This window comes from Zingiber officinale, chromosome 4A (assembly GCF_018446385.1).
Source record: "Zingiber officinale cultivar Zhangliang chromosome 4A, Zo_v1.1, whole genome shotgun sequence".
Taxonomy (NCBI): domain Eukaryota; kingdom Viridiplantae; phylum Streptophyta; class Magnoliopsida; order Zingiberales; family Zingiberaceae; genus Zingiber; species Zingiber officinale.
Window position 1 is genome coordinate 23,475,863 of NC_055992.1, and position 11,310 is coordinate 23,487,172.

Sequence of the window (11,310 nt, forward strand, 5' to 3'; positions counted from 1 at the left end):
TGTTTAATTAAGTAGTTAATTAGTGCCTTACGATTATATTAGATCTAAGTCGTGCACATGATGCACCCTTCGATTAGATTAGATCTATCGAGTATATGATACGCATCATTGTTTAGATTAGATCTAAATCATGTCAACTCGTAATGCCTACCATTTCGTAATACCTACCACTACCTCGATCACATGTTGTTGTTGAATCTGCCAAAGCAGAGCAACACATACTATCTTGGTAGGGTACGGAGGGACAATCTTGGTCCCGCCTATCAACGCATGGGTGAGTATAACTCAATTAGATTGAGTATTCCTAGTTAACTCGGTTGGATCGAGTATAACTATAGGCATTCTTCCAACGGTTGGAAAGATAGGTCAAAATCACATATATATTAACTCTCGGGCGTATTAGCCAAAGCTAACTCGAGTTTTAATATAAATGCGGATATTGAACCTATAAACAAGAGTTGCATAGAGATGTAATTGGTAATCGTTACCTACCAATCATACTAAGTCTTGGGCGTATTAGCCAAAGCTAACTCAAGGGTTAGTATGATGTGGATCTTGTCCCACGTGAATTATAGAATTCAGTGGGAGCATCATTTAGTTAAAGGCCTAATTAAATGATTAAGAATATGATACTTATTTCTGCATTTATTTCTGTTGTAGAATTACCATGACGTCGAATACGAACATCTTCTCCCTGCGATCTGTCCTTAAGAAGGACAAGCTCAACGGAGCAAATTTCCTGGACTGGTACAGGAACCTGAGAATAGTTCTCACCCAAGAACATAAACTGTACGTTCTGGAGCAGCCCATTCCGGAGGCTCCTCCTGCCACTGCCACGCGAGCAGACCGAGATGCTTACAAGAAGCATCAAGATGACGCATTAGATGTGTCCTATCTTATGCTCGCGACCATGAACTCTAAGCTTCAGAAGCAACATGAGTTGATGGGCGCTAACGATATAGTTGAACATCTTTGTCACCTATATCAAGGACAAGCAAGGCACTGGAAGAGGAACTCCAAAGAATACCTGGAAGATCTTAAAAAGAAGAGAAATAAGATTTCTACTTCAGGTATACATGTTATAGAAGTCAACCACTCTATTTCTTCATCGTGGGTATTAGATACCGGATGTGCTTCGCACATTTGTACTAATGTACAAGCGCTGAGAAATAGCAGGGCATTGACGAAGGGTGAGATAGACCTACGAGTAGGCAATGGAGCACGGGTTGCTGCTGTTGCTATAGGGACTTACTTTTTATCTCTGCCCTCTGGGCTTGTACTAGAGTTAGATGATTATTGTTATGTGCCTGCATTAACTAAGAACATTATTTCAGTTTCTTGTTTGGACAAGAAAGGTTTCTCGTTTACTATAAAGAACAAATGTTGTTCCGTTTATTTAAACGATATGTTCTATTGTAGTGCACCTCTGTTAAACGGACTCTATATTCTAGACCTTGAGAGCCCTATCTATAACGTAAATACCAAGAGGTTCAAGTCAAATGACATGAACTAAACTTACCTTTGGCACAGTCGCTTAGGTCATATAAATGACAAGCGCTTATCCCAACTCCATAAGGATGGTTTGTTGGACTCATTTGATTTTGAATCATATGAGATATGCGAGTCATGCCTACGAGGCAAGATGACCAAGACTCCCTTTAGTGGGCACAGCGAGAGAGCAACTGATTTGTTAGGACTCATACATAGTGATGTATGTGGCCCTTTCAATGTTGCTGCTAGAGGCGGTTATAGGTACTTCATCACATTTACTGATGATTTCAGTAGATATGGTTATGTGTACTTGATGACACATAAGTCTGAATCCTTTGAAAAGTTCAAAGAATTGAAGAATGAAGTACAGAACCAGCTTGGCAAGAGTATTAAGATACTTCGATCAGATCGAGGTGGAGAATACCTTAGCCATGAGTTTCGTGACTACCTAGCTGAGTGTGGGATTCTATCCCAACTCACTCCTCCTGGAACACCACAGTGGAATGGTGTATCCGAAAGGAGGAATCGTACCCTATTAGATATGGTACGATCTATGATGAGTCACACAGATCTTCCGACATACCTTTGGGGCTATGCTCTAGACACGGCAGCTTTTATACTCAACCGAGTTCCATCCAAGGCCGTGATAAAGACACCATATAGGATATGGACTGGGAGAGATGCCCAGGTGTCTTTCATGAGGATTTGGGGTTGTGAGGCATTCGTTAGATGTCAAGTCTCAGACAAATTAGGACTCAAATCCGACAAGTGCTACTTTATTGGATATCCCAAGGAAACTAAGGGATATTACTTCTACATTCCCAGTCAGCACAAGGTAGTTGTGGCAAAGACTGAGGTCTTTCTAGAAAAGGACTTTGTTTCTAGAAAGATTAGTGGGAGTGCGTTCGATCTTGAAGAAGTTCAAGATGCGAACAATAGCACTGATGCCTTGATGGAAATTGAACTGGAACCACAAAGTGTTGTGGATGATGTTGTTCCACAAGGAGTTGAGGAACAACAACTAGTTCAAGTAGACATACCTCTTCGCAGGTCTGATAGGGTACGTCGTCAGCCTGAGAGATACTCATTTCTCTTGTCTGACCATGATGACATTGTGCTCATAGAGGATGAGCCTACCACCTATCAGAAAGCTGTGATGAGACCAGATTCCGAGAAATGGCTAGAGGCCATGAGATCCGAAATGGAATCCATGTACACCAACCAAGTTTGGACTTTGGTTGATCCACCTGAAGGGGTAAAACCCATAGGGTGCAAGTGGGTCTTTAAGAGAAAGACTGACATGGATGGACTTATCTATAAGGGTCACTTGGTAGCTAAAGGTTTCAAGCAGATTCATGGTATTGACTATGATGAAACCTTTTCTCCAGTAGCGATGTTTAAGTCCATTCAGATCATGCTTGCTATTGCAGCCTACCATGACTATGAGATATGGCAGATGGATGTCAAAACCGCGTTTCTGAATGGAAACCTGCTCGAGGATGTGTACATGACACAACCTGAGGGTTTTGTAGATCCACAGCATACTAGCAGAGTATGCAAGTTGCATAGGTCCATTTATGGACTACAGCAAGCTTCTCGGAGCTGGAATCTTCGATTCGATGATGCAATCAAACAGTTTGGTTTCATCAAGAACGAAGATGAGCCTTGTGTCTACAAGAAGGTTGTAGGGGATATAGTTATCTTCCTCATATTGTATGTGGATGACATACTACTCATTGGGAAGGACATCCCTATGCTTCAGTCTGTCAAGACCTGGCTAGGGAGTTGCTTCTCAATGAAGGACTTATGTGTGGCATCCCGTATTCTAGGGATACAGATCTATAGAGATAGATCTAAGAGATTGCTTGGCCTAAGTCAGAGTACATACATTGACAAGGTACTCCTTCGGTTTGCCATGCAGAACTCCAAGAAGGGATTTCTGCCGATGTCACATGGCGTGAGTCTTTCGAAGACTCAAGGTCCCTCTTCTAGAGAGGAGACAGACCGCATGGATCAGATCTCTTATGCTTCAGCCGTAGGATCAATCATGTACGCCATGCTATGTACTCGACCTGATGTCTCGTTTGCTTTGAGCATGACGAGCAGATACCAGTCAGATCCAGGTGAAAGTCACTGGATAGCGGTCAAGAATATTCTTAAGTACTTAAGAATGACTAAAGAATATTTCTTGATATATGGAGGCAATGATGAGCTAGCTGTAAAGGGTTACAGTGATGCTAGCTTCCAGACCGACCAGGATGATTATAGATCGCAGTCGGGGTTCGTATTTTGCATTAATGGTGGTGCTATGAGCTGGAAGAGTTCGAAACAGGACACAGTAGCTGATTCTACGACAGAGGCCGAGTATATTGCTGCATCAGAGGCAGCAAAGGAGGCAGTTTGGATTCGCAAGTTCATCACTGAACTTGGGGTGGTTCCTAGCATTGCTGACCCTATTGAGCTCTATTGTGACAACAATGGAGCTATAGCACAGGCGAAGGAACCTCGCTCACACCAGCGGACCAAACACATACTACGGCGCTTCCATATCATTCGAGAGATAATCGAGAGAGGAGATGTGAAGATTTGCAGAGTACCTACAGAGGCTAACATCGCAGATCCCTTGACCAAGGCTTTGGCACAGAGGAAGCATGATGGTCACACTAGGTCATTGGGGCTTAGAGCCTACACTGATTGGCACTAGTGCTAGTGGGAGATTGTTAGCTAGAGCCCTAGAGCCAATCATTTGATGATTGTATTTTGGACTTGTTGTATCATATTCTATATAAATAAAGGCATTTGTTTTTGGTTATTATACTTACTTGTATTGGTGCCAAATAAACTAAGTATAATAACGTCCTTGAGTAGAAGGTTCTCACCTATATCAATCGGTTAGTTGAACCGATAGTGAGATGATATAGGGAACACTACTCTTAATCATTCCTAGTCGAGTATTAACATTCAGGGACAATGTTAATGCAATAAGACTAGCATGTAGGTCAACTCGATGACTTGATCTCACAAGTCATGGATATAGAGATATCAAGTTGACACATGGGTATACATTAGAGAATGTATACTGAATGACCCGCCATGAGAAAGTATCATGGATCGTTATATGAGTGTCATATACTTTCTCATGTGGCTATTAGTATGACTACTAGTCCTTAGACCTGAAGTCACCATGGTTCCCTACATAAGGAGTTATGTACTTTGGTTTCGTCAAACGTCACCCGTAACTGGGTGGACTATAAAGGCGATTACTGGGTATATAACGAATTATGCAGAGGGATGTGAGTGATGTAGATGGGATTTATCCCTCCCATATGACGGGAGCGACATCGGTATTCTTGATAGAGTGAGACCACGAAGTGCATGACCATGGCCAAATGAGTCAATATAGGATATTGAGCTCATTTGATTTAGTGAGTCTACTTGGAGTTCAAGATTTAGATTGGTCAGAGGATGACACGGTCTATGCCTCACATTGACCAATCTAGATGTCTAGGATAGAAGGACACTTGTCATATATTGTGAGGAGTCACAATTAGTAGTCACAAGGTGATGTCGGATCTCGACATTCTTGTAACTTGGGTAGTAATGATGTATTGCTAGATACCACTCATTACTTATGCTTCTAAATGAGTTTAGGGGCATTGCCAACATTACAAGAACCTATTGGGTCACACACAAAGAACAAGTGGATGGAGATTAGGTTCATATGATGAACCAAAAAGGATTAGATTCATTTGATGAATCAAATTGGATTAAGAGTAATCCTAATTGGGCTAATTGAGTTGGACTCAATTTGATTCATGTGTTCAATGAGTCTAATTTAGATTATGACTCATTGAATCAATTTAATTAAATGAATTAGATTCATTATATTAAATTGGTTTGAATCAAATGGTTGGATTAGATCAACCATTAGAGAAATTAAGTCAAGTTTGACTTGACTTGAGAGGAAGAGTAAGAGTCAAGTTTGACTTGACCCTTTTGCCACATCATTAGTGAGTTGGTAAGATGTGGACCAATCATAAAGTGCCACATCATCAAGAGAATGCCACCTAATGGAAGTTGCATTCTCTCCTTTGCTTTAATGTGGCCGGCCACATTAATGAAGGGGGTTACACTTGGTGTGGCCGGCCACTAAGGGAGTAAAGAAAATTGATTTTCATTCAAGGTGAGAATTGATTCCATCTTCTCCAAGCTCTCTTCCTCAAGCTCTCCCTCTCCTCTTCTCTTGACCGAAAGTTTTCAAGCAAGAAAGAAGGAGAATGTGTTTGAGTTTCATGAAGAAAAGGTAGAGTGATTGTCACATAGAATTCTCTTATCTATCTTTTCTTTTCCCAAATCCTACCCGAGAGCCCTAGAAAGTGCTAGCACACTTGGGGTACTCTCTTCTCCATCCTTGAGTGTTAGAGAACACCTCTTGTTCGTGTGGATATCACTAGAGAGTTGTCTACGTTGACAACTTCGAGATCCGGTGTACCGTTGGACGAGCGGGATTTACGAGGGCACGCTTCAAAGGTATAAATGGTTTTCCTTTGTAGATCTACTGTAGATCGTAGTTTGAAACTCGTATTCATGTTTTCAAAATTTTTCTTCGCACTAGATCCAATGGCTAGGGTGTTTCGGGGTTTCCGCGACGCGAAAACGCGATTTTCGCGGCCCGAAAAACCCAACAGTCTTTAGGGGGAGAGACTCTTTAAAGACATGAAAATTATTTTTCATGAACCTTGGAAGGTGGTTAACCTTCTGTGTGAGAAAATGCTCAAGGTTGAGCATTTGGACTTTACTGGGGAGTGGATATCCTCATTGTTCAACTGGTTTCAAGTGGATAATGCTCAAGAATGGGCATTTGCCTACATTGAGGAAGAATGTAGGGTTAAGGATAGATGAAGGGTATGAGACCTTCATTTGGGTCATTGGACCTTGTTATTGCTCCAGGGTGAGCATTGTTGATAATGAAGGGAATGGGCCCTTCGTTATCTTGTGATCACAACGAGTGAAATTGTGAACCATGATGAGCAACTCTTCAGGGGGAGAGTTTTCAATTGGGGCATGGGTTGATGTGTGCTCAAAGATGGGTTGATGTGTGCCAATAGGGGGAGAATGAAAGGACTTGTGAATGGGAGTAAGTTAGACTTTCATTACCTAGAGGGAGTTTACCCTCTTAAGGGGAGAATGGAGAGCTTAACTTATGTGTTCATTACCTAGTGGCATGAAGAAGAATGAGGCTATGGCATTAGCCTAACTTACATGTGGTATTGTAAGTGTTTTTGTGGTATTGTCAAACATCAAAAAGGGGGAGATTGTTGGTGCAATATCTCTCAGGTCAAGGTTGACCTGGTTGACCAAGCTTGAGTCTTGGTTTGGGTTTCGATGTTTGACAATACAAGGTTGATTGAACAAGAGTCAAGTAGGTCAAGGATTGACCGGATACTTAACTGGGAAGTCCTAACTGGGATGTTAGGTGAAATGAAAGTCCTAGTGAGTGAAGCCAGGTAGCGGAGAAATCCTAGTGAGTGAAGCTAGGTGAAAGTCCTGGTGAGTGAAGCCAGGCAGAAGAGAAGTCCTGGTGAGTGAAGCCAGGCAGAAGAGAAGTCCTGGTGAGTGAAGTCAGGTGAAAGACCTAGTGAGTGAAGCTAGGCAGGTTGAAAGTCCTGGTGAGTGAAGCCAGGTGAAAGACCTAGCGAGTGAAGTTAGGCAGTGAGAAAATCCTAGTGAGTGAAGGTAGGTGAAAGTCCTGGTGAGTGAAGCCAGGCAGAGGAAAATCCTAGTGAGTGAAGCTAGGTGAAAGACCTGGTGAGTGAAGCCAGGCAGAAGAGAAGTCCTAGTGAGTGAAGGTAGGCAAAATGGAAGTCCTGGTAAGTGAAGCCAGGCATGGGGGAAAATCCAGATGGGTCAAGGTTGATCAGACATCAGGTGAAAGTCCAAATAGGTCAAGAGAGTGACCGGATACTTGGCATGATGAAGGAAAGTCCAAGTAGATCAAAGGAATTGACAGGATACTTGGCAAGAGGAGAAAAGTCCAAGTGGGTCAAAGGGATTAACCGGACACTTGGTGAGAGAGTCCTAGCAGGTCAAGGAAGTGACTGGATGCTAGGCATGACGTACCAATGGGTTAAGGTTGACCGAATGTTGGTTTGGGAGGCTTGGGACTTGGTTTTGGGTAAAAACTAAGAGCTGGATCAATCAGTGGATCAATCAGTGGATTGATCAGTGGATCGATCAGTGGATCGATCCAGGCAGTTTCCCAGCGCACAGAAAGCCTCTGGATCGATCAGTGGATCGATCCATAGGTCCCAATCGATCAGTGGATCGATTGGGACGCTGCTGCTTCGCGCGATAAGCGCTGGATCGATCCGTGGATCGATCCAGGCATTTTTCCATAGCACAGAGGCGCTCTGGATCGATCCGTGGATCGATCCAAAGCCTCCCCGATCGATTGGGAGCATTCTAATCGATCAGGATTCGACCGTCAGCGTCGATTTAAGCCGCAAGCGTTCATTTCCTTCGGCATCGCTTCCACGACATAGCTCAGATCTTCACCAGTGACTCCATAGAGCTCTCCACGCCAGTTCTTGAAGTTCTTGGAGGTTCTTCCAAGTCAAGAGGCGGATTTATTGCAAGAGGAAGAAAGCTAGGGTTAGGGTTTTCTTGTACTCATTGTAAGCTTTGTGCTTGTATTTTGTATCCTTTCCCCTTCTTCTTGTAGTGTGAACTTATAGGGCTTCTCCGCCTTCGGTAGTTACCGAAAAGGAAGGTTTTATTAGTGGAGGGTGCGTGAGTAGGTGTGGATCCTTGGACTAATCACCTCTTGTGAGGTGGATACCAAGTAAACCAACCTTGTTAGCGTTGTGTGGTTTGTTTCTTGTATTTCCGCTGCACATCTTTGAAGAAACAAGCAACGACGAGCACCTAGCACGCGACGAGCTATTTACCCCCCCCCCCCCCCCTCTAGCTACTTTTCGGTCCCAACACTTAAGGATAGTTGTGTTAGCTTCCGGTGAATGCATGTTGATGGACAGTGAGTAAAGGATAGAATGTGATACATCAATACCACCACAATGAAACCGAACTCCTAGAACTCCTTATAAACCAAGTTAATTACTTCTTCTTTGCTAGTTCTCGTCTCTGTTTCCCAATATCTCATCTTTAGATAACTTACAAAAATTGGTAGTTTAGCGAATTCTAAGTGAACTATTGCTAGTGCTTATAACCAATCCTTGTGGGATCGATAATCTTTATTACTGACGACGAATCTGTGCACTTGCTGAATCGTAACAAGTTTTTGGCACCGTTACCGGGGACTGCGTCCATAATATTAGCGAAAGACATATTAGATTACACTAGACTTTGTTTTTAGTTTTGTTTTTTTTATTTTCTACATTTTTATTAAAACACTAGAAAAAATATTATTTCAACTCTTTCCCTTACTTTATTTCATTTTATTTTATTTGGTTTAATATTCCATATCTTGTTTTTGCATGCGAAAAGCTAACCTTTCAGGACAACTTCTGTCGTTCGATCCAGAAATTGATAGGACTTTCCTGAGAAGAAGAAACCTATAAAAAGTATTTCAAGCCGCAAAAGAATCTTTAGAAATGGTGGACAAACTGTTGAAGGATTATGCAACACCTATGCACGAGGGGTTCGGTCTAGCATTACTCGACCGCCAATCGAAGCCAACAATTTTGAAATCAAGCCTACAGTAATCCACATGGTTCAGTAGAATCAATTTGGAGGAGGACCACACGACGATCCAGACCATCACTTAGAGCTTTTCTACGAGATTTACGGTACTATAAAAGTGAATGGGGTCCCTCCAGAATCAGTAAGATTGCTTCTTTTCGGATTTTCCCTGAAAGACAGAACCAAGCAGTGGCTAAATTCTCTTCCAGCAAACAACATATCATCTTGGGAGCAGTGTGAGCAGAAATTTTTTGACAAGTTCTACCCACTAAGCAAAACTGCCCACATGAGGAATTTGATCGCAAGCTTCAAACAGATAGACTCAGAATCATTATTTGAAGCCTGGGACAGATTCAAAAATATGCTGAGATAGTGCCCCCATCATGGCCTTGAGAAATGATTGGTTCTACACACATTCTATAATGGAATCAACTATCACACGAAGGTATCCCTCGATTTTGCAGCAGGAGGAGCATTAATGAACAAGAGCCTTGATGAAGCTGAAGAGATCATAGAGAATGTGGCACAGAACCACCATCAGTGGGAAACAGAAAGATCTGGTAGTTCTTTCTCAGAGAATCCAATAAAGGCATCAGGAAAATTTGACGTAGATGCAGTCACACTCATGTCTGCAAAGCTGGACGCTCTGACCAAGAAGTTTGAGGCCATGGAAAACAACACGTCCAATGTAATAGTTTGTGCTTGTGAAACTTGCGGAAGTACGGATCATGCTCAAGATACTTGCCCCCTAGGGCCAATACAAGCACAGATAAATCGACTTAAGCAATGTGATGCAATAGTGAGTTACAACCAAAAGCAAAATAATCCGTACTCCAACACATACAACCCTGGATGGAGGAACCACCCAAATTTCTCATACCGGAATAACCAGGACCAAGGGCCAGCAAAACAAAGCTATCAACCTGAGCAACAGAGCTACCCATCTGGACAACAGACTTATCAACCACAACCTTCACAGCTATCCAGAATCGAAAAAATGCTTGAAGAAGCTCTCTCAGAGCAAAAAGAGATGAAGAATGAGATCAAGCAATTGACTTAAAGGCTAGAAAATTCTGAAAAACATCAGAAGATGCAAGACAGTCAGATAGCCCAGATAGCCCAGTCTTTCTCAAGAGCACAGGGAACATTTCAAGGAAAGCCCGATATAAACCCAGTGGAACACTGCAATTGCATCGAGCTGAGGAGTGGACGAACTTTGGGAGACCTCCAAATCACTACTCAGAAAGGTCTTGACTCAGAGGAAGAGCCCTCTCCCCTAGTGCCCAATCAGATCTAGAACAGGGATGGAGAGGAGATCACCAAGAAAGTTGAAGGAACTCTTCGAATTCCACCACAAAGTCAGACAATTCCTTTCCCTCAGAAACTAATAACATCCCAAAAGGATGAAAAGTTCAACCAATTCCTAAAGAAGATTAAGGAAATTTACATAGAAGTACCACTGAGAGATGCGCTACACCAAATGTCAAAGTTTGTAAAATTCTTAAAGGGTATTCTATCTAACAGGAGGTAGAAGGGCGACTTCGAGACTGTAGCATTAACAGAAAATTACAGCGCTTTACTTCTGGCAAATATTCCACCGAAACTTCAGGATTCCAAGAAGTTTTTCCATACCTTACAAGATTGGTTCTGAGCTCATACAGAAAGCTTTCTGCGACTTGGGAGCCAACGTTAGCCTACTTCCGTACTCGTAATGTAAGAAGTTGGGACTCTAGAACATTAAACTGACTACTATGACATTGCAATTAGCTGGTCATTCATGTAGATATCCAATGGGAATAGTAGAAGACGTGCTAGTAGAAGTGGGTGGATGTATCATTCCCACAGATTTCATTATCCTAAATATGGAGGAGGATCCCAAGATACCAATCATCCTTGATAGACCATTCCTTGCCACAACTGGAGCCCTCATTGATGTGAAAAGTCACAAGTTATCCTTGGAGATCGACAAAGAAATGATTGAATTTGATTTATCTGATTCTTCTATCTGCGACCCCTCTTCTCAGGGAAATTCTAGTAAGATGAACATACACAAAGTCAAGGAGTGTAGTTTCCAAGAGAGATCCCCTCCAACGAGCAATAAGAAATGCATTTGTCCTGCAT

General features: G+C 42.3%; 1 pseudogene; it reads right to left on the reverse strand.

Moving 5' to 3' along the window:
* Positions 1-9,507: 9,507 nt before the first annotated feature.
* On the reverse strand, positions 9,508-9,579 carry LOC121974028 (annotated as a pseudogene).
* Positions 9,580-11,310: the final 1,731 nt, after the last annotated feature.